The sequence below is a fragment of the Apteryx mantelli genome, chromosome 3 (genome assembly GCF_036417845.1).
Source record: "Apteryx mantelli isolate bAptMan1 chromosome 3, bAptMan1.hap1, whole genome shotgun sequence".
Classification (NCBI taxonomy): Eukaryota; Metazoa; Chordata; class Aves; order Apterygiformes; family Apterygidae; genus Apteryx; species Apteryx mantelli.
Genome location: NC_089980.1, coordinates 47,628,312 through 47,649,573, shown reverse-complemented (window position 1 = coordinate 47,649,573; position 21,262 = coordinate 47,628,312).

Below are 21,262 nucleotides of genomic sequence, written 5' to 3'. Positions count from 1 at the left end.
GAGTCAAGCATGAACTAGGATAAGGAAATAGACATAGGCTTTTTAAAGTCCCTTACCTGGATCATAAACCTCTTCCCAGCATTTTCAGTTATTGTAGCTTGTTGTATGTGATAGGTCATACTTGAGGACTATTTGAGATTTTTGCAAGCAGTTCTTTTTCTTCCTTGTCATTAATCCATGTTATTTGCCCTACTAAGCAAGAGGCATATGCTGTACCATGGGTGTCCTGGATAATTACAGTAAAAAAGTTTTATTTACTGAGTTGCTCTTGTAAACAAGTTGACAGACTATCAGTAATAATTGAAAAAATTAGCAGGAGAAAAAACAGAGGTGTCTGACAAAGACTTGCATCAAGGTACCTTATGTCTCTACAGAATGAAGCTTAATGTGCACATACACACACGGCACTCTGTGGGTTTGTGAAGTCTGTCCATACCTCTATGAATTCTGGTTGATCTACTGAAGTAAGTGTCATTGGTATTACAGAAAGGCTGTATCATGATTAACTCTGTCAGTCTGAAAATACCATCAACACGTACCCAATGGAGATGACAGTGGTTATTTTAATAACAACTTTGACTGACAATGTGTATTCTGAGGATGAAGCAGAAATCAGAAAAGATAATGTTTCCCTGCCTTTCATAAGAAAGAAAAAAAATAGAAGATCACTAGAAGCATGGCAGGGATATATCACATATCCAGATGTGACTTACTGGGGAAAAGTAGGAGAGAAATTTTTAGGAAGTGTTGGCAGGAGGAAGTGAAAACTCTTTGTTAGCAAAAGGGGCTTGGTGAGGTGCAAGACCAACCAAGTGAAAGAAGACAATTCATGAATTTCCCGTTTATTCAGGCAAAGACAGAATGCCAAAGGAAACTGAGGGGTGTTGCCTTGAGTGAGTTTCTGTCTTAAAATTATGTGATTTCCTTCTACTTTATCTTTTCAGGCTAGCAATGATGCATTCACTAAGTCAGTACACATATGGTGTGGGACTTTGTCCTTAGACCCATACTGGGTCTCTTAACTTTGCAAGCTATGAGACACAATGACAGGGAGAGCAGGATCTCAGCTGGACCTTGGATTCTAGCTTTCAAGAGGTGCTATATAAATGGTTTTACCCCAAATGGGCATCTTAAAACGCCAGGAGAGTAGCAGTCTGTTCAGACTCCAGGGATTTAAAATACTAGGGAGCTGGTGGCTGGTGTCCCTTAGAGCAATGCAGTTTCTGGGAATATCATATCTGAATACTTTGAGGGGATTGCTCTGGTTTTGTTTGTTTGTTTATGTTTCTTTTTCTAAATATATCAGAAAAAAACACTACTTCTTCTACACATTGCTCCACATCTGTAGAGTCCTTTAAAGACCCCACTAAGGGCTCCAGCAGCCTCCACTGTTGAAGCCACAGTGGCCCTGCTGGGGCAGTGTGCAGGCAAAATCAGAGCCCTATCCTGTGCAGCCGAGCATGGCAGTATCAGCACCGCGTGGCTCCTGGAGCTGCCTGGGGTGAGCCCATGGCATTAGCCAGCCATTAAAGGAGAATCTCCTCACTGCCTCCATACCTGTGTGCTTGTGCTGCCATCCTTGGCGAGCACTGACAGGGGAGCAAGAACTGGAGCGGGTTGAAGGATAATTATTTATTCATGACAACTTCTGAAGTCTCCAAATTTTAGTTGTGCACTGAAATGAAAATGAGACCTTTAAAAAAAGTTATGTAAAATGGAGTTGTGCTAAAACATCTGTTCTAAAGTTGGAAAGTTCAGGTTTTCCATTTTTCTCTATCTTTCTGTTTCTTTGGTTAGAAAGACCATCCTGCTCCTCAGAAACCTTACTGCTATAAACTTGGTAGAAATGTATGTTTTGATTAAAATAAAAAGGCTTCAAAAGCAAAGCATTTTTAATTTACACGAGAAAGCTGATCTAAGAGAGTCAACATGTGTTAGTAAGTCTAGTCCTCTGAAATTGCAGGCAACAACAGGTAGAAATTTAATCCAGAATGATACACAGACTGTCTCTGTTATCTCTTGCAGAAACATGCTACAGTAAACTCACAAGGCACAAAGCAGGGTCAACCCCCCTTCCATCACAGACCAGAGGCAGAGAGCAGGAGAGAATGAGGACATCACTAAGAGCTGAGATCTCTCAGATAGTTGGGAATTTTTTCCCCAAATTCAAGGGTGACCCCAGCAAACAGACTGTTCTCTCTTCGTGGAGAGAGGAAACTTTTTTATCATTCCCACCCATCTGAGCAAGGAGATTATTCCCTTCTTGCGCCTAAATGTGGTGACTGGTTTAACCTGTGTGCTTGAGCAGTCACTATGTGCTGACCAAGTGCAGCAGAGAACCAGTGTGCTGTGGCTTACATACAGCTGTTTTTAGCACTGACCAACTTCCAGTACTTTCTACAAAAGTTTTAAAGGGAAAACCAAAAGCTACTTATTGAATCATGGTGCCAGGAAAGGGGGGAAGAAGAGACTGGGATGGGAAAGTGGAATGCCTTCCTGGCCTCTGTAAAAAAACAACAAGAATAGCTTAATACAACAAAAGTGGTCACATATAAAGAAATTCAGGCAAGGAATGGGATGACCAGATCTAGAAGGGGCACAGCAAAACAGTGGAAGATTTGAATATTTGAATGGTTTCAAAATGTGATGCTATATGTGTGTGCGTTTCTGTTTTCTGCTGCAGTGTCTGGATCATTTTGTCAGCAGAGCAGGTATGCATGGCACAGCAAGTCATACGACAAGAATTTGGGTTCTTTTTCTCTGCTATGCCATTTAGATTCAGCAGCCTGGGGCAAATTACATTTGAGGTATGGCCAATGCTGATCAGATCTCTTACAGACTTCATTTGCCTCCCAAGCTGGAAAGGGAAAAAAGAGCAGAAGGAACAAACATGTTTAGACTTAAGAAACAGAAAGTATTCATCTTACTCCCGTTCAATATTTGGAAACCACAGCCACAGAATCTTATTTTCCAGTGTCTTGCCTTAACAATAATCTTTCAGTGTCTCTAGCTGAATAAAATAAATGATGCCAAGGGACTGTCATCCATCCTTTTAATCTTGTATAGCACTTCCTCTATTTCAGTCCTATGCCCACTCCCAAAGTGTAATAAGAAAGTCCAGTATCTTGAAGAGACTGACAGACAGTACATTTTAATCATTGTAAATCTACTTTGCAGATGCTATCGGCTAGATCAGCTTATAACTTTCCACATACAGATACTTTCATTTCAGGGCAGAACAGGTCCTTTTAATGAATGATGCCTAGTGCTGTGGAGACCAACACTTCAAAGCACAGTCCCTTCAAAAAGTATCAGGTAGGCAGGAAATCTCTTCATCTGTGGTTGCTAAAAGCAATACTAACTTTAGCATGGTAGATTGTACTCCCTCTAAAAGGCAATGCAGGGCAGGGACACAGGGGCCTTTGACAGCCCAGGTGCCTTGAAATGGAGAGGCTGCAACCACATTCCCTGGGCTTGTTGGCTTTTTTGAAAATCTAAGCTCTGCCTGGAAAAAACATGTTGATCTTTTAATTTCACTTGTACTTTTAAAGTTCTTCTAAGTGTTTTAATCTCTCAAATATTGTTGTTTATCTGATCATTAAAAATGATTAATTTCAGGTCTTTGATAAAAATGTGAAAAACAAATGACTGGCTTAGGAGAAAATAGTAATGATATTTTTCAAGTAATTGAGCAGAGTTGGTGGCACTTCAGTGCGATTCTGTGAACACGCTAACTTTGTTATGAGCATTGTTACATGATATTTTTATTTTTCTTCACAAGACCTCAGGTTTGTTTCCCTACTGCCTGACTATACAAAAATAAATGAATTGTTGCTACAAAGCAACAATTAGGCATCTTTAAAGAAGAAAGGACATTCCAGCATTTGCTATAACTGCCATAGATGGTCTGGAAATGCTTGTATGTCATTCTGGAAACACAGCAGATCACAGAATGTGAAAAATAAGGGTGTGAAAAAACGTTGGAAACCTCCGTGATTTGTCTTGAAGAAGCAGCTTTATTTTGCTTTGCATTTGTGGAACTTCCACTACTTTGTGTTGCTTTGAGAAATGAGAAGCTCACCAGTGGTCAAGATGTTTGGGGTCAAGATGAAGGCTGGATATGGCATGGGAAGGCATAGATGAATTTCTCATTGTAGTTGGATAATTGATAGCCTTATCCTTCTGGCCCCACTTTCTACCACTACCCCATCTGTTGTTTCAGACTTTTGGGATAACTTTAATAGAAAGCTGTCCAGAAAATAAGCTTTCTTTCCATGAAGGATTAAGAAAAAATATCTGCTGGTCTTGGAAAAATCTTTCCACTGAAAAATGCAACTTTTGTAGCATCAAAATAGAGATAGTCTTTTTTTTTCGGCTTTCAGCTTTAATAGGAAATATAAAACATTTAGTTGAACGTTCCATTTTCTTTAAAGCAATATTGATGGAAAAATTTTACCCAGCACTGGGCTTAGTGGAGGGACAAATCTCAGTTGAGGGCTTCTGGGTGCTGGCATGTCCACTTTCCACAGTATTTGGAAAACATGTTTTTAATTTCTTTTTAGACCAGAGTAAAATTTCTGAGCATCTGTACAAACTTGAAAAGAACAGGAGGATTTTTGCTTTGAAAGTTGCATAAGCAAGAACATGAAAGCTCAGCCATGGCTGCAAAAATAATTTGGGAGTGGGAGAGTCCCCAGGAGGTGACTGACTCACATGATTCATTGCTCTGGATAGCACGTGACAGACATCTTGCCTAGTGGTAGTAGCATTTCATCAGCTTTAAGAGACTGAAGCATGCTTTCAAGTCTGTGGATGTCTCAGCATTCAATGGTTTATAGGGAAAATAAATCCAATAAGCTCCAGAGAGCCAACAACTTGAAAATGTATTCAAGTAAACTATGAATTTAAATATATTTAAATAAGCCATTGTGTCGAATATGCAGCAGAAATGCTGGTGTTCATGGTGAGGTACAAGTACCAATGACACAAGTATTAAATATTAGAAGGGAAAATTATGAAAGTGAGAATTTCTAAAGCACTTGGCATTGACCCAGGTCTGCTGGCACTGAAGTTATTGGAAAACTCTCCCATTATATTCACTAGTTAGGCCAATATGGAGAGCTTTTAAATACCTCCAGTAGTCTGATCTGTTTGAAGTAATATGTATGCATCATCATTATGAACACCCAGCATATTTTCAGTAAAAACCTATGTCTGAAGAAAGAGTGCTTATGATTTTCCCCTTTTATTCTTTTGGTAAGGACTGGAAAATTAGAATAATTTAAACAACAAGCAAGCTGAATCTATTCAAAATTAAAGAAACCTTTCTTAGATACGCAAATGTTCGATTAAGCTTTCCTATTTATTTCCTCGTGTTTTCACATAGTCTTACCAAGGCTTTGATCAGGGGGCTTAACAAAAGTACAAAAATATCTCGAGGAATATATTATGATCGTATCCAATAGCTTGAGTATTTCATAGTGTTTCTAGTATTTCATATGGAAAAGATCATCTCTGACTAGAACTTTTTTAGGAAAGGAATTTTAATTTAGTATAGGACTCAGAGTGGAACCAAACAAAATTTTGAAATGGTCTCAGTGTCCTTGATAGGAAAAAAGTAATATTTATATTTAATGAGAACCAAGAATTGGGCATAATATCTCTAAGCTTAGGTTGATCTTTCTTAGCTTTTCCTTTATATACAGATTGTTATAGTCTTGTAAGTGAATGTGACAAGCCAAGTAGACTGAGATGACGTATGTAATGTGACTAAAAAGGGGGAAAAAAAGATGTAATTAGAAATGCGTGTCTTTTGCTTGGATACTTCTTGATACCACAAGAGGTATGTCAATTTTTCTGATGCATTAGCCAAACTCTTTAGCTGCTCTATCCTATTTAGGTGTTGCTATGTTGAAGTTATTAATTTTAATGTATAAGAAATTGTATTTTAATATTAAAAATTGTTTAACAGAGCTTATCTAAGGGTTTTGTCTTTTGAACTTTGCTAATAAGTTAATTAACACCTAAGATTTTTAAACGTTAACTATGCCATTTCCAGCCAAGCCCTGAAAATAACATTAAAAGTCTACTAATTAGAAGTCAAAACATACAGAGAAAGTTAGCCAGGAGTTCAAATAGAAAATGAAAAATTTAAAAAATGTTGTGGTTTGGCCATTTCATGCAAAGTGTTCAGGCTAATTGGCTATTCTAATTATTCAGCTGGATGGCTCCTGCCTGATACTTTATTTTTAAGGGCAAATAAACAGGATGTAAGGAATTTCCTAAGGTATAACATATCCAAGAAAGAAACAAACAAAAAAAAGAATAGAGGAGCCTGAGGATGGATCATGGTGGATCATGCTTCCAGCAAGTTTCATGGTATTTAAATCTTTTGGGGCAAGGAATCAGCAAGGTTTCTGCGTGAATGTGGATGGGGTAACCTTTCTGGGTCTCTTTACCGTTGCTCAGATGATCCGATCTCATTTGGCCTCAAAATCTGGCCTTTTGGGAGGCTGAATCTCAGCATGGTTCTGCTACCTGCTGCTCCACTTTTCTCCTCCTCCCGCGCAAAAGGCACCCAGGCCGTGCCAAGGGCCTCGCAGAGCATGCAGACCTGCTGGGGTCTGGCATTTCCCTTGGCAGGGAGGAGTGTGGTCAGCAAGAGGGAAGCCTTGGAATGGGAAATCACTGCTCCAGCACTTCCCTGTGTCCAGCACGGCAAGGGTAGAGGCAAACAGAAGCAAAGCGTTGCTGAGCTGCTCCAGGAGGGGCACAGAGGTCAGCTGAGCCAGCATGTTGTCATTTGATATTAAGGTGCCCTTAATACATTTTCTGTTTTCTAGGACACAGGTTCTGCTTCATCTGATCACTGGTAATGAAGTCTAAGAATGAAATTGCTCCTGATTGCTGCTGATGTGAACATTAGTAAGATGGCATTTAAAGATACCATTTGTAAGAGCCACAATGCATGTGTTTTTAGAGATGTCTTCTGCAGATACCCAGAATTGCAAAGAAGCATTAATCTTTCCTCACTTCCCAGTGCCTTCTCATAAAGTGATCAAGAAAGCCCCCTAGGTACTCTGTCAGGAAGATCTTATAGAGGACTATGCTATGTCACAAGCATCAGCATCTTTTGAGGGCATTTCTAACCCTGGGAACAGAAGATAGTGTGGAGAGAGAGAGAGGGGAACCCAGCGGAGAGATGCGACTTGGGGCTGTGTGGATGTATTAGCTGAAGTCAGGCTGTAAGTACTGCCTGGGATTCTTTGGGCAAGCACTGCTCTGTCACTTCTGGACCTGAGCAAGCTCATGTATAGGTACTTCGAGGGTCTTCTGTACCTCAAGTTTTTCTGTACACACAGTGGAAATATGACCTCTTTCATGTGCATAATTCAGATTGATGCTATAATTCAGTTCCCTTCCACCATTTCCCCTTCTCTCCCGTATCACTTAGTCTCATTCCATCCATCACACCCCACCCACAAATAACAAGAAGAAATACTATCTTGGTTCTTCATTATTTTTTTAGAGCAAAAAGTGCAAAGTAAAAAAGTGGTTTTCATGTTCTTTAGGGTGGAAAAAAATCTTTTCATTCACTAAAAAGCAGCAAATGAACCTCCCTGATCACAATTAAATGCAAATGTTCATTCTCATTTCCTAGACAATATGACTTAGCCAAGCAGTTTCTTCTCTTCCTTCTTTGCCACAACAGGTGAAGCACACATTTCTCTGACTACTATATCCAGACAAAATGGCACTCAGGTCATTCCTTCAATGGCTTTTCAAAAGATTGGTAGGGCCAAGGCCCAGCAACAGTGGCAGCTAAGGGTTGACACAACCACCATGGAGGTCCTTATCACACCACCATGCAACCTATGCAAAGGTAACTGAGATAGCCATGAGGGAAAATGGCTTCATACGTATATGCTTGTCAAAATATAACTCACATGGTTATAACAAATAGAAATATAACAAATTTCTACCCTCTCCCTCCCTTGCCTCACTTTTTTAATGAAATCAGTGTGTTTTACATATTTACTAGAAATTTTAGAATAAGTTAATGGATGGGACACAAATAAATTTCAGATTAAATAGCCTGAAATTGTAATTGTAAACATAGCATAAAGTATTTTTAGTTTTCGATATGGCCTAATTAATCTCATCCTGTGAATTCTGTCAGTGAAATGCTATCTAAACAAACGACTCAGTTCTATTGCTGCGTATTTGTGATGTCCATCACAGACACAGCCTTTGCACAGAAAATTCTTGAAATGCAACAGGGTTTGGTTCAGCCAAAGTCACTTGTTGTTTGTACTTGTTTCCTGATTGCTCACCCACATTAGGTGAGTAAGGCCTAGTGTCTCAGGGGGAGCAGGGTAAGTCTGAGGACAGGTGGGCTGACCTGAGAAGGTGTAACTGGAGGAAGAGGAAGCCATGTGGGAAGGATGCTGCTATGCTGTTTCCCTTGCAGGGATGATTCTGTGACCGTGCTCAGATGGGGCTGACTCGGGAAGCAGAAGAATTCTGCTGTGAACTTCTGATGTAGAAACAGCGGTTTTGGTTCTACTTCCCAAACAAGCTTTGAGTAGCTGTTTTGAATCTGGCCCTATTTTTTTTTGGGGGGGGGGGTCATTTCCCCCCTCCCCCTGCCCTCAACATGGCACCTTTGGAAAGCTTTTATTCACTTTTTGCACAGCTTACATCTTAATAAAATACCCAGTTCTTTCGTTCTTCTTGAGCAGGTTTTTGTACCCACCCCAAGCCCCTTCCCTTGCCATTCACATTAGTTATTGAAAAATTTCCTCTTATTATGTGGTAAGTGGATGCAAATCTGTTTAACGTAATCAGAGTAGGTTTTTTCTGCTGTGTATTACAGTACTGGAAACCTTTTAAATATTATCCCCATAGCTGAACCATTTTATAGTCATCTGTTCTGCTCTTCTTAGTTCCTCAAAATAATTTCTATGTTGAGCCAGCTAATATCCTCCTGCTTAAGTATTTCTGAAACCACTTCAATTGTGTGTGCACCAAGGGAAGATTTCCTCCTCACTTTCCTCTTCCATCCCTGTCATTCAATGTTCCAGTCCAATGGTTTTTCCATTTATGTTTCCAGTGAGCTCATTTTAAAGTTCCAAATGGCTTCTTACACTTATATCCTCTATTCATTTCTTTAATTTCCATTTTTTTACTTTCCTTTTTCAGTCATTATCCATGTTAGAATGTGCCACCATCTTTCAGCTTGCAAGTTGCATCCCATTTTTGACTCTGTGGTGCTGAAATGTGTAAGAGGTGCATTTTAATTTGTGTAACCAGTATGCTATTCTTTTCAGAACAGATTTTTTTTTTCCTTTTTCTGATAAAAAATTAAAAATTCCCAAACATAAAATTGCTCACAGAACAACAAAGAGTCTCTTGGCTTAGTCTTCTAGAGTAAAGTTTTAAATGAAACGTATTCCATATATGAAAAAATGAGATATGAACAGCCCATCTTTTCTAAATGTCAGCTTTCTAACTGAACTCAAAATCAAAATTCATTCTTTTGCTGTTTACACTGTATCTTGAATGAATATGGATCAATGCCTCTAATAAATTAGTATTCAGGTTTTGTTTCCAGCCCAATTGGAAAGGACAGTGACAGCCTTCCTAGGAGAACAAGGTAAAATGGGTAATATATTACATTGGATTTGTGAAGTCTGCTTTTGAATAAGATGTCCTGAAGGGACAACAAATATTGCAAACTCTAAGGAGCCATGACATTAACTGCTCTGAAAGTGGATTTTAACAATTAAGTCTTCTAAACTCGGAAAAAATGTTAAGCAAACACTGAAGACTGTGAGCCAAGCACAAATTAAGGAGTGCTGGGAGAACGTTTTAAAATGAGAGGACCTTAAGGGAGGAGAACAAGATAGGAGCATGGTGGTTTCCCCACCAGTGATAATAAATCATATGTACATGTTGTATTTGTGTGAAAAGGTTAATGATTGTACTTGTTTCAAAACCCAAATGCCAAAGGAAATCTTGCCTCAGGTTCTGCTTTACTGTTTGTTTGTTTCTAAGCCTAAGTGTGGAAATTTTGTCATATCATTTTTCCTTCAGGTCCAGAAACTAGCCGTGTGCTGAAACGGATGAGGTAACATGATGCTTCCAGAAATGCTTGAGTTTAGAAGACTGGGCCTGGATCTTTGTTCTCTTTTCAGAGAACTGAAGTGCTGCAAATGGGAAAAAATGCCGGATACTGCTGTTAATACAAGATCATAGGCTCCTCAAGCCTTGCTTGTTTATATTGAAGGATTTCCCTCCTATGAAGCAGTGAAATGATCTGGTTTAAAAATAGGTAACATAGGAGTTGCTGGAGTTACTTGTTATGAATATGTTATCCAGTGTATTTATTTTGTTTGTTTGTGAACTGAGCATGAAGCCTACAAAGGAAGTTGTTATTCATAACTATTCATTAAATAATGACTAAATTACTGAATAAAAATCTTCAAACTGTGGACATTTCACTGCTGCTAATCTGTTTGTAATAGGTGGTTAGTCACTTAAAACACTAGTCATTGTTCAGCATCTCCAGCTGAAAGAAACTTTTCTGTAGTAGAACAAGTAATAAATAGCATAAGTCCTTCCTCACAGGGTACTCAGTACTTCTAAAATTAGCAGTTATGCACAGTGTTCACAGCAGTAGTTCTGTTAATCCTGTATTCTTCAAAAGACAAAATCTTCTTCAAGAGATACTTCTTGGGTTTTGCCAAAAAGAGATACGGTCTCACCACAAACCTGTGGTAAAGGTGATTTTTGGTCTTCTGGTCTTCTAGTGCTGAAAGGCATTATTATTTACAAGCTGAGGTGCTAAAGAAAGGTAGGGGGAAATAATTTCTTCACAACAGCAGTGCCCTGGGCCTGTTTTTTCCTTCTTCTGGCACCCTTCTTGTTTGGGTTTCTATGGACTGACTGCTCCATGTGGCCGGTAGAGAGAGGAAATCACGCCACTGCCATGCTTTTGTGCTTACTGTGTGTTCCTGCTCCTTCCTTTAGCTCAGAGTGGCAATGGGGGTGCCCGAAGTCTACATGGCATTGCTCTTGAAACTGAGAGAGGTTCTGGGAGGGGATGCTCCTCTTGTTGCAAGGGTCGAGGACTATTAGTGAAGGAGCTCTGTAAAGTTATTCATCACTGAACACGTGCGGCAGAATATACATAACACATAGAAAATGTATTTTTATTGTCATAAAATCAATCCTCAAAAATATACAGTTCTACAACAAATATTTATTTGAGGTATTCATTTTGCGTATGCTAAACATTTCTTTTTTTCTTATGTCACTCACTGAAATTTCCCCTGAGGTAGAAATTCGTTTTTTGGACAGATTGACTTTGTATAAATTTTTCCGAATATAGAATGAAGGCTTTTTTGGGGGGAAACTGATCTAAAACAGTGCATTATGCTGAATAGTTGAGGATCACCTCATATTCACAGCTGCAGCCCTGGGAAAAGAAAGCTGCTGTCTTGCACAAGGCAGGCTGCTACTGCTTGGGGAGCAGGCAGCGATCCACCAATGTGCAAGTAGCCTGGGCACCTGCAGGAGCTCTGCGTGAGCTGGGACCTTTGCTGTCCTGGAGGGTATGTGGGAGTGGTACCACTGTGGTGTGCAAGGAGCAAACGGCTGGGAATAGTGAGGATGACTTGGATGCAAGGGTCATCCTTTAGGAAAGGACACTCCCTTCTCCCTTCCCCCCTGAAATACAAGACAAGTCAGGAAGCATGTTCTGTACATGTCAAACTCTATTTGATTAAATTACTGTATTTCTGTAAGTTATCTACTATTTCTTATTAATAACTAAATAATATACATTGGCTTTCTTATGGAAATGCCTCTTTATATGATAGTGATCTCTCGACCATTACCAGGGTGGGGGGGGAGGGAAGAGGGTCAGCAATTCCCTGAACTCTTTTTGAGTGTCTGGTCCCTGAGATGACACCACCATAGCTATGTGCTATGTTATGCATTAGAGCATCATGCAGCTTGCAGTTTATATCTATTTCTAGATAATGGCCAACAATATTCTAGTATGGTCTTCTCAACTTGTTATGTAGGTACATACACTTTGAGGGGGAAACTGAAGCTGAGATGGAGAAGTGATCCCATGGACCATCTCCACTACTCAGACATGAAGACTAGTGATTTGCTTCTATCATTAACTGACCAGATATTAGTGAAGAAGTTTGAGTAACTCTTCTCAATATTTGCTATTGGCTGAGCCATCAGTCTGGCACAGCCTGTGTACTTTAAGATGTACTTTTGTTCCAGAATATCTATATCAAAATATGAGTCTGAAACAAAAGTGGATATATAAATGTGCAAGCTCACACAGCATGAATTTCTCATCTCCCTTTTTTTCCTTCTTTTCCTGTTTTTTTCAAGTAGGAAGTCATCAGAGTTATATTTTTCCTGATTAACACATTCCTTCATCAACTATAATTGCAACCATTAAATTAGATTGCCTCCTGTTAATCTTCTACTGCTTCAATCCTATTATGCAGAGAAGTAATGTAAACTGTCAAAATTAGACGATACAAGCTCCAGTCTTGAAACTAGAGAAAAATATTGTTTTAATAAAAAAACTTTCCATCATAGTAAACCTTAAAGCAATACATAGATGGCATTTTTTTAAACCATCAGAAATATGCATAAAAATGGGAAATCTTTTCATTAACAGCAAGAAATAAACATCGTATCAAGCTGATGGCATTCTCACATGCATCATTTGTGTAGCTCAACAGACAGTTTAGAATTAAAAGGAGCCTCAGGCAAGGAGTCTGAGAAGCAAATAGGAGCACTTCAAGTCTTAATTTATATCTCAATATAAAGTTTATAAGGCTAGATAAAAAAGTAGGTAATGGAAACATTAAGTCCCAGCAGTCAAGCCTGCCTGATTAATATCTCTTTGAACAGAACTCATATTAAGACAGTTCAGGGAAGACACAGCTGGGTTTAAAAGGCAAAGCCTAGAAACGGCTGCCAGGCTTAGCACATAATGGAGGTGCGCTACTTCCTCTAGAGCTACCTTATGTTGAAATATTATATTAATCTTGCAGTGAGTTTTAAAGATCTCATGATCTGAGTGAACATACTAGCTTTTGCATCATTGAAATATTCTACTGTTCTTCCTATGATTTTTCAACGGCTTTATCAAAGATTAATTAGAGCTGTGGCACATTTAGAAAAATACTGCATTTTTAAATGTTAAAATTAATTATAAACTGGCCCTAGTTTCCTAGTGTATAAACAAAACCAGTGATCTCTGGACTGAATAATTGATTTTCAGTGCCACTACAGCCTACTGTCAATCAATTATTTGTAGATTTTTGAGACAGTAGCAAAAAAAGCTTATTTCCAGAATGAGCAGAATGCTGTGAAGAGTAAAATGTGCACAACTGGAGAAATCTACTGTCTGTTTATTACCTGCTTTCTACGATGGCTTGGGAAAATGGTCATTGCTGAATCTTAGAGTTGGCTGCTCATTCAGGAAACAAGTTACTGGCATGCAAAAAAAAAAAAAAAAAAAAGAATAAGAGGTGGAGTATTTCCATAAATTCCCAGTGCATACATTTTCATTCCAAGGTTTTTCCACCAGCTTCTTTTATGAGATGATTTTTTTTTTCTCCTGTAGGTTATCATGAAGGCATTCTTCTCAGAATTCATTCAGGCTCCCATTTGTAACTATTATTATTATAATAAACACCTTCCCTGCAGCAGCAAAGATTCTCTGTTCTTGATTTGTTTCCAGGTTTGTTCAGGCTATTTCAGCCTCTGCAGTCCCTCTGTCCTTGGTGCAGCACCTCCAGCTGCGGCCTGTGGGGATGGTTTGATGTCCTCTGCCAGGACAATTGTTTCAGTTGCCAAAAGGGTTGAAAGATGCTTAAATGTACACTACAGATTTTTATGACCTTACATTTCTGCAGATTTTGCAGTAGCTGTCACTGGCATATGATACAACTAAGAGCAGGTATGGACACAAGCTCAATGGTCCTGAACTGGGGAGAGGTATACAGTGTCCTCTGCTGAGGTGTGGCCACATAGGCGAACCTTGGATCTGGGGCAGGCAGAGCTGGGTGGCGAGTCTAATTCCTGCCCTGGTGCTGCCAGCAAACTCTCATTAAGGCTCATAGAGCTCCTAGGGCTGCTGTGAATAATGGATGTTTCATTTTCAAAAAAGACAAAGATTTGTCGGAGTTTTGCCATCCTGCTAGCTTGGTAAAAGCTCTCCCATCTCGTTAGACACGGCCTGCCAGGAGCGAGGCTGCCAAATTAGCTGCTTATGGGTAAGCTGACAGGGGGCTGCTTTAAGTGCAGATCAGGGTGGAGGCTTGAAGTCATGCCTCCGGGTCTGCAGCATGGTGGTCTGATCACAGACAGCTCTGGTCAGTTGTGTACAGAAGTTCGAGGATGTAAAATATTACTGATGACATTTGAAAAGGAGCGTCACTGTGTTGCCACTGATGACAGGAATGACTTTAATAGCTAAGGATAAAAAACACCTTTTCTACGAAGTACTCACTATTACAGAACATATACTTTCCAGCACTGTGACATGCCATTTCTTTACCATAGTAATATGTAACAGGAATTCTTTACCATAGCTTAAAGAGTCAAATGCCAAAGTGTGGAAAATCCTACATTCATTATTTTAATGCTCACTATGAAATTGTTTTGCTATCAGATGTGTGTAACTTGGAAAAAGAGACATCTTGGGATGAAGATTGCCATGCCTCATTTCTGTGTGAAGGGAATTCTTAAATCTCTTTGGGTCTTTGCGTGACTTACAGTGCATACAGATTTTCAGTACAGAGGTAGAATCAGTGCCAGCAGCTCCAGGGATATGGCATTTCATGGTCTGAGATGCAGTCATCACTGCAAGTTAACAGTGCAGCTCTTTTTTGCACCTTCCCTGTGGAAAGTGGCCTCTCAGAGAAGCTATCCAAAGTGTCACAGCCTCAAAGGTAAGCAAACAGAAAACCGGAAGATGGGAAAAATGTCAGGAAGGAATAGGTGGGAGACGAGAGAGAGCGGCAATAAAGGGATGCAGAAAAGCAAGGAAGTGCATGCAGGGAAGAAAGGACAGAAAGAAAAGGGGAACAGAAGCTTCACAGAGTTCACAAAGAAACTAAAGTGAGAATAAACAAAGTGACTATAGAAGAAGAAAGTGGAAAAAAGTCAGAGCAAGTGACAGCAGTCACTGAAAAGAAACATATGAGAGCTACTTGAGTCTCTGCAGGAGCCAGCAATGAAGGAACTGGCCCGTTTGTCACCGTCAGCACCCAGCAATGCCATAGATCAGCTGCAGCAGCAGCAGCAGCAGCAGCATCCTTATCTTCTTCTAGATGCATCTTTGGCCCTTAATCCTTCCACCCTAAGCTGAGATCAGGAAAAAAAACAAAGCACAAAGCTTTTGCTCCCTGAAGTACATGAACAAGTCAGTCCTTGGTATGTTTGTCCCTTTGTATTGGGATGGTATTTGTGAATACCAACCATCACAGAGGGAGAGGCCTGCTGGATCCAGTGGGTAAGGCATCATCACGTTCTGAGAGGACCACCACCCTCACTGTGCTCGGAAGATTTATCTTTTTTACTTTGGTTTCCCTAACACTGTGACTCTGGCGGTGGCAATATCTGTATATCACATAGGTTTTCAAATTATGAGAAAAGGCTTGTCACAGGTGGATAAGGCATTTTTGACAAAGAAATTCCCATTCCGTGTTCTTATCTCTCAGTCTGTTGTATCTATTTCTAAGATACCTACTCTGGAATCTGAGCAAAAAGTGTATTATCACTTAATTCTATGAAATATTTTCTAAAGCAGTTTACATATCTGTGGGAATGTGGAATGTGGAGACTAATTAAGTTATAATTATCTGGTAATTTTCATGGAAAAAATTATTATATATTTCAATCCAATTACAGAGTAGTTGCATGACAACTGAAAAGTTGTCAGTGACACACAGAGTGAAACATTTTAGGAAATCACTATTTTGTGCAATTTACCCATCATTATTTGTCTAAAAAATGTAAGGATGGAATTGTGTGAAATGTACTCCCCAAAACATTTTGCCAAAAGAAGTTCATTCTTCAGATTTGAGTGAATATTTAGATATAAAAACAGAGGCGTCTAATCCACACAATGCGAAATATTTCTCTGGGTATAAATACATCTGTTAAAACAAACCAAACCAAAAACAACTGGATGCTTTCTATTCTTCCTGTTAGTGTTTTGTCCATGACTGGAGAAAGACTGAAGAGAAGCACTCACAAATCACATATTTCAAAACTGGAAAGAAATTTTAAGAGCACTCAGGAAATTTGCACATGAAGCTATTTTATAGCTAACAACAGAGTGATGACATCTTGTAATGAATGCCTACAGAATTATAAAACATAGGCTAAATTAGTTTCAGATGGATGACATATATATTTAAAAAATGCCTAAGTGAGTTAGAAACCTAAATCTTACTTTCAGACATGACTAAAGGCACTTAGACAGATATCTTTTTTCAAAATGTGACTTGGGCTGCTGAGTTACAGACACCCTTTGAAAACTGTCTAAATATAAGACAGCTTTCTTTGTAAAGCACAAATGTGAGAAATTTCAGATAGCTTTATCTGGAAAGGTCATAAGGAGCTTTTCTAAGTATTAAGATGAGACTTCAAGAAAATAGGTTTCTTAGAAGCATCAAGACTTGACTGTAGGATTTCAGGCTATTTACTGACATTTCTGTTGCTAATTTCCCTAAATGAGCATCAGCAGAGACAGCAGATGAAATTATGAGGGAGGTCAGCAAAAGTAAATTATATTTAGATTTTATGAGTAAGCAATAAGGATAACTTGCCCAGATATTCAAATATTTTTTGTACCCATACTTACACCTACGCTGCAATTTATCTTACAGTTTTTTTAAAAAAGAAGAATATTAATAAAAAATAGACACATATCATTGTCATGGAAACCTACGTGTGCATCTTGCAACATTCAGGAACATTTCCAGGGAGACCCTTCCATCAGGAATTGCTGTGTGCCCCTGCTGTCTCTTCAACCCAAAAAACCCATGTGTATTGTTTGCTCTGGTCGCCACCATGGAGAAGTCGTCAGTTTTAGTGTATTCATTTCATTTAGCAATTAATGTATGAAATATTCTCCAGTCTCAAGAGGTACTTATGGATTTTCACATGGTAGTCTAAGAATATTTGTTCCCAAATGGCAAACTCTCTTACCACTCAATTTGCCGATACTTTATGTCCGGTTTCTGTTGATTTTACAGCAACATTGTGATACAAATTCAGGATAAGGACTGCTCTTTTACATTGCAGGGTGTAGGCACACAGTCTCAACAATGCTAGAGTTAGGTATCAGAAGTATACAAATCATAGTGTTTCTCATATTGGCCAAACAAAATGAATCTTTCTTTAAGAACCCATATCCTCTATATACAGCAGTACTTTCACATGATATGTAGATAGTTACAATTAACTCACTATGGTAGTATCTCTGTTGAAACATGAATCTTTGGCATTAATTTGAGAATTTTTGTTTAAGCATGGAACAAAACAGCACAAGAAACAATCATATTTCCAGTGATGGAATTCCTCTAACATGTCTTTTATGTGTGATTCAATACTTCAGATTTTTTACAAGAACTTTCTTGAGGGCCTATATAACTTCCTGTGAGCATCACAGTCCTGATCTAGCTGCGGTCATGACATCATCATATAACAACATATTTAAAGGGATGCTATCAGAACCTTTACAAGTTGTTTCTAAGTTTGTTTCTCTGCTCAGTATTAGTTAGCTTTTTCTCAATATTTTGAGGGAACTTCTAGGAATACATTTTTTTCAGGAAGCCGGAGTATGGCCACAAAAAATGCAAGACCAATTTAGACAAACTAAACTGAATAATCTGGTTGCATCAAATACAGATTACAGCAAAATAAGCTTCATTGATTCCAAGGCAGACATTTTCAATACAACAGGCCACTCACAAACATATTTAATCACCTTAGTAAAGAGGGTTTGATTTTCTATGGCAACTGAACATCTGTCACATCCAGTGACTTCCCAGATACTTTGGCCCAAAATGGATGCCCACGGCACCCTTTGTGTGAATATGTGATGTTTCCTCTGGCCCAGGCATGTGCTTCTGATGCCTTCTTTGTGCTGCCTAAGTTTTATCTGATCCAGGAAAGCTTGTTAATGATGTTATTTACTTTTTAGTGTTTAAGCCCTGTCTACCTCACTGGATTTAAAGTCCCTACTTACATTTAAGCTGAAGCACACATGTTGTTCTGAATATGGCTGCTTTCTGAATCTAAATGTATGCTAGTAATAGTAACATTTTACATTTTTGTTAGAAAAATCTGTTTAACTTTTTTTCTCGGAACCTGAGAATTGCGGAAAGCCAAGGCTTTCTGTGGTATTTCTCCTAATAATACGAAATGAGTAGCTGTTAATGGACTACTTGGTTGGACTTAGATCATCCTCTCATTCTGACACAGCCTGGTTGTTGCTACCTACCCCTGTGCCAGGCCTCCATGAGGAAGCATAGCTCCACACTAATGCAGCCTGCGGACTGGTGTGAAGCTGTGAGCTGTAGCGCTCAGAGATGAATCAGCTCTCCTCTGTGACACGGGGAAACACAGTCTGTCCTAGACAGAGGGCTGTTTATAAAAGAGCCACTCCTGCCTCTCGTTCAGCAAAATCTTCCCCCCGCCCGGAGCGCCGGCAGCCAAGGACTTCAGCACGAGCCACTGCCTCCCCACCAACTCCCCACTGCCTTCTCTCCAGTGTGTGTTTAGGTGCACACATAATTGTCTTTCTCAAGGACTCTCAGATGGGGCTGATTAGTCTCCAAGATTTTAGATTAATAATCAATCAGCTTCGATTTGATGAGCTAACTTTAATTTTGGTGATGAATTCTCCCCCCAAAATAAAACAACAACAGAAAAAGAGCAGAGAGAATTTCTAAATGGTTAAACCTTAAAAAAATGCAGACATGATATAGGAGTGAAGGCTGTTGTACAGCTTTCATTACTGTCTGTGCTTATTATAGGCTTTAATAAGCTTTTTTCCTGAAAATTCTATTTTCATATGCAGTTGATTAGATGAGTGGGAAAATTACATTTGTGTAATTTCCAAGTCAAATAGAACTGGTTTTAGGAAGACAAAGGATATAAGAAGTTTGAAATTACTCACATTTTCTAACTTTGGTGTTGCAGTGATATGGAGTGATTACCAGTACTCTCATTTACCATCCCAGACACCAAAACTTTCTTGAACTGCTAGGAAAAGAATTCAGGTTTAGAAGAGAGTGACTGACTGACTTATTATTGCCATTTTAAGAAATGGAGCATACTGCAAAATCACTATATTTTATCTATTACTGTATTTTATGAGGTTTTTATGGTATCATTTCATTTAAAAACTTTTTATAGGAAACATTAATTGTAAAATAAAACCCTGAAATGTATTAACACTGAATCTATGTTTTTTTACAGATACATTGCTTCTATGTGTCATGAATTATACCTAAGAAAATATATAATTATTCTTATATCACATCACAAATCCAAACTGATTCCAAATTAGGAATGACTGCAGTAAAATAAATGTTTTGCTGAAAAATCAGCATTCTTCTAAGACTTGTCCACTCTCATTGGAGTCAGTGCTGAACTCTCATTTGTACAAATAGTAGAAAAATGGATTCTGCTTCTTTTAAATTTTGCTGCAAAATGTTAATGCATCTTTCCATGTCAGAATCTATAAAAGTGCTTTCCAAAATTTTATGTTAATTTGATATAACAGGAACAAATTCTGCCTTTGGATACGAATTTTCATATTTGTATATAAGAAAAGAACTTGACCTACAATCTACAATTAAAGTGAAGCAAGGACAAAAAAACAAAGCTTCTAGATTGATGTAAAAAGACAGTAAGCAATTTTATTTTGGGCCCGGCCAAACATGCTAAGCCCAAAATGTAATGCTGCCTTTTCAAGCTCAGAAAATGAATGTCTAGATTTCAAATATCTATATTCTGCTGGAAACCTAGGAGTAAGTCTCTTCTCTGTTGGGAAAATTTAAACCTACTTGGATGAGATGAAATCTTTACAACTAGATCTGAAGATATCCTATGGTGGGTTAATCACAGTTTCTCCTGGTGACACTTTTCTGTATGTGCAGTCATAGCATCTATGAATTCATAATTCACCCATGACCATCTTAAGTGTCAGGCTGCAAAGCTGCTAGATCAATGAGCTCATTTTACCTGATTTTACATTTTTTACATTTTCCATTTTGTTCAACTTATGTTAATTTTACAGTATTTCATATAAGGTGAAAACATATCAGAGGAGAGTGTTGCATCCAGTGCATTGAATGAGGCAGGATTCTTGAGGAAAATAGAATGTCATGAGTTTGAAGACTGACACATAAATATCCACAAGGAGCTGAATTAAGATTTCAGCCTTACTGATGAACATAGAGGCCATGTAATAAATAATAAACCAAGAAAATTCATGCACTCACACACATACACGCACAAGCACACATAACTATTAAAAAAAAAAAACAAGAATGAAAATCATATTATGACCACTGCAAGCACACAGATGTCTGTAAGTGCCAAAATCAGGTACTGAACCTTCAGGTGCATACATCACAATCCCATTTTATATATTTTTTTGACCCATTCATTCAGCATATGGGATATACCCACTCTGGGGAAAAATAAGACTTGTCTGAAAGGAGAAGCTTTTGCTGCAGAAATTGAAAGGTATATAGTGAATGTGCAGGGTTTTACAAGATAGATGTATAATCATAGGATGATCTTAAGTTTAATATCTCTGCCATGGACTTTTTTGTATGCTGGACAAGATTGTACTAGTATCTTGGGACTTTTGCTTATAAAAATGAAGACTAGGTTAATGATAAGGAATAACAGTCATTGACTTTGGGGTTTTTGTGTTAATGTAGTGGTATAGTCATGGCTTTTAGAACTGGGAAAATATACACAGTTATATCACTTTGCAGTATATTGTAAAAAAAAAAGCATGAGATTTATGTGGTGACTCACCAGGTCAGCTCATGAATGGCTCTGGTGAACTGAATGGGAAAAATCCAATGTTCTTTTGCTTTTTTTTTCAGAATGAAAGGAATTTTTCTAATTATTAATAAAGGCGTCTTTCCAGCAGGCATTAAAAGTGACTCTGTCAATGACTTTG